The sequence below is a fragment of the Marmota monax genome, unplaced genomic scaffold (assembly GCF_021218885.2).
Source record: "Marmota monax isolate L192 unplaced genomic scaffold, Marmota_monax_Labrador192_F-V1.1 WCK01_AAM20220418_F8-fsc00110, whole genome shotgun sequence".
NCBI lineage: Eukaryota > Metazoa > Chordata > Mammalia > Rodentia > Sciuridae > Marmota > Marmota monax.
This window is the reverse complement of record NW_026694633.1, coordinates 1,676,485-1,679,039: the sequence shown is the minus strand read 5'-3', so window position 1 is coordinate 1,679,039 and position 2,555 is coordinate 1,676,485. Positions and strand designations below refer to the sequence as shown.

The following is a 2,555-nucleotide window of genomic DNA, read 5'->3' as shown; positions in this document are numbered from 1 at the left end:
TTAAAAAGGTAGTGTGAATTACAGAGACAGAAAAAAGAAATAAATAAATCTTCTACTTCAGCATTAATATCTCCCAAGGCTTGGGAGAGAAGACAATATCTTATTCATGATACCTTAACATATATTCTGCTCGAAGATATCTGAGAATAATTGGTCTCTCCTTACTTTGGTATGGAAATTTTTAAACCACATTTTTAAACTTTTCAAGTCTGTTTTGCTTCGTTTAAAAGTTGAAGATTTAGCTTAATCCATCTCTGGGAAAATAAAGTCTTGCAAATAGATGATTTTCTGCTAAGTAAAATTTGGCTAAAACCTACAGTGTAAAAAATACCTAAGAGATGCAACAGTTACATAATTTTTTTCCCAAAGACTAGTGTTTTCTCATTATATGGAGAAATAAACAAACATGAAAACTCCAAGAGAACACACAGCAAGAAGTCCAATATTTAGTATGACTTTAACTTGTGGAGTCTCTTCTAACATTTGTAAACAGACATCTTCCTCCTCCATCAAGTCTCTGAGACTCCTTTTGCTGATGCTTTTATTACTTTTAAATCCACAAAACCAGTCTCTGAACTTCCATTACTGGCTTCCATTCTCCATTTCTTTCTTTTTCTTTTTCTCACCCATGAAAGCCACTTGCCCATTGGAATAAGTATCTACTGGTATTTCTGCCTCCAAATGACCCAAGGAAACCACCGGGTTGCCCTCCTCTCTGCAGGTCACCAAAAGATTGACATCTTCAGGCTGAAATCTCTTAATTCTACCTTCAGATTTCCCCTTGGGAATGACATAAATGATGTCCTCACTGCATTGCAGAATGCTCTTCTCCTGTATCTTTTATGGTTCATCTTTCTGAGAGCAGCTTTCCTTCATTCCAGCCATTCCACCATAGAAAGCCCCTTGTTCATTGCAACACTTCCAGAAAATTGCCAAAAGGAACAGGGTCATAACTAGGGAGGTCAGGTAATCTGCTGTCTCCTGAATATAAAGGTTCAGTTGGCCTCCATGCATCTCCATAGTGATTGATACCCACGCTATGCTGATCACCACCATAAAAGCCACAAATCCTCCCCACAAATATTAGTGCTGGGAGTTTACACTCTCAAGGATGAGTTTACATCAAGAGTGAATTTGGTACTGGCATTGATAAATATAGAGTCCAAGTTACTCTTTAGAGCTGCAATGATGATGGCCATCATCAAGCTCCAAGGAACAAGCTTCATCACCAGCGTGGGTAAGCCATATTGGAGCGCCCAGCTTGGCTTTCACACTTCACTTGCATGCAGTGTGCTCTGTATTGATGCAAGCTATGTCATCAGTAAATAGTATCCTGGAAATTGTTCCTGGGACAACTATCATAAACATTGACAGAAGCTTCAAGAAGCCAGCCTTTGGCGTAAGCAATGTTTTTGGCTACCAAAAGTTGCAAGTACAGTGACTTAGTTGGTCAGCACACCAGTACCACTGAAGGTGGGGTCTACACAAGAATGAATCTAGGCCATGGAACAACATTGAAAACTTCTGTCAGGAATTACAATCACTATCTGTCATCATTTTTAGGGATTCTCTCTTAGGGTAGACGTTACAAGAATTTGTGTTTAAAAAGTTGTATGTCAACAAGATGAAAGGGATGTTAAGTGAGGCCGACATATGATTATGGGGATTGGTAGGTGAGAAAGTATATGTGTGAGCTCCCCAACAATCATGAGCAGAGCCTGCAGAGTGTCTGTGTAGATCACTGCAACAAGGCCTCTGGTGACAGTCAGCAAAGCAGTCATGCTCATCCAATGAGCAAGATTACAGACTTATGGAAGTTCTAACCCAAAGACTCCTGGATAAAGAAGGCACCCAAATACAGATCCATGGAGAGCTTGGTGAAGATAAAGAGATTCAGAGACAAGACTGCCAAGTAGACCTGAATCCTATGGCCACCAAATCTCTTGGACAAGTATTCAGGCATGATGTATACCCCTGACTGGATGTAAATTGGGATGAAAACCCATCCCAGAAATTGCAAATGCAGTAAGGCATTGAATTCCCATGTGCCCACTGCAAATTCACTCACAGCTCCAGATCCTGCTAGCCCAATGAAGGGCTCACTCCCAATATTGCTCACAGAGAGGCACCAATTGCTACCCAGGTCATAGAGCTACTCACCATGAAGTATCCACGTAGGGTGCTTCTATTAGATTTCCACCTGGGGAAAAAAAAAAAAAAATGCACATCACCAGGATAAAATGCAGGGCCACTGTGGCCATGTCTGCTATCTCCAGAACAGCCCTCATTGTGGTAAATTGTGAATAAAAGCATACAAATGACAGAAGTGTCCAACTTTTTATTTACTTATTAGTAACCTCAGCCAAGTCTGTAAACCATACATGAACTGGATTGTACAGAGCAATACAGCAGGTCAAAGTCTTTGTCCTTTGGTTTCCTGTCTTGATGATAAACTCTGAAGGAGACAGTTTAAATTTCCCTCCATTTCTTAATTGGGATTTGAGAATTTAGCTTGTACTCTTAATCCACACTCTGAAAGACCATTGGCATTTACT

The 2,555-nt window shown here is 40.3% G+C and overlaps 1 pseudogene; it reads right to left on the bottom strand.

Moving 5' to 3' along the window:
- Positions 1-384: 384 nt before the first annotated feature.
- On the bottom strand, positions 385-2,288 carry LOC124078193 (sodium/myo-inositol cotransporter-like; annotated as a pseudogene).
- Between the last annotated feature and the right edge of the window lie 267 nt (positions 2,289-2,555).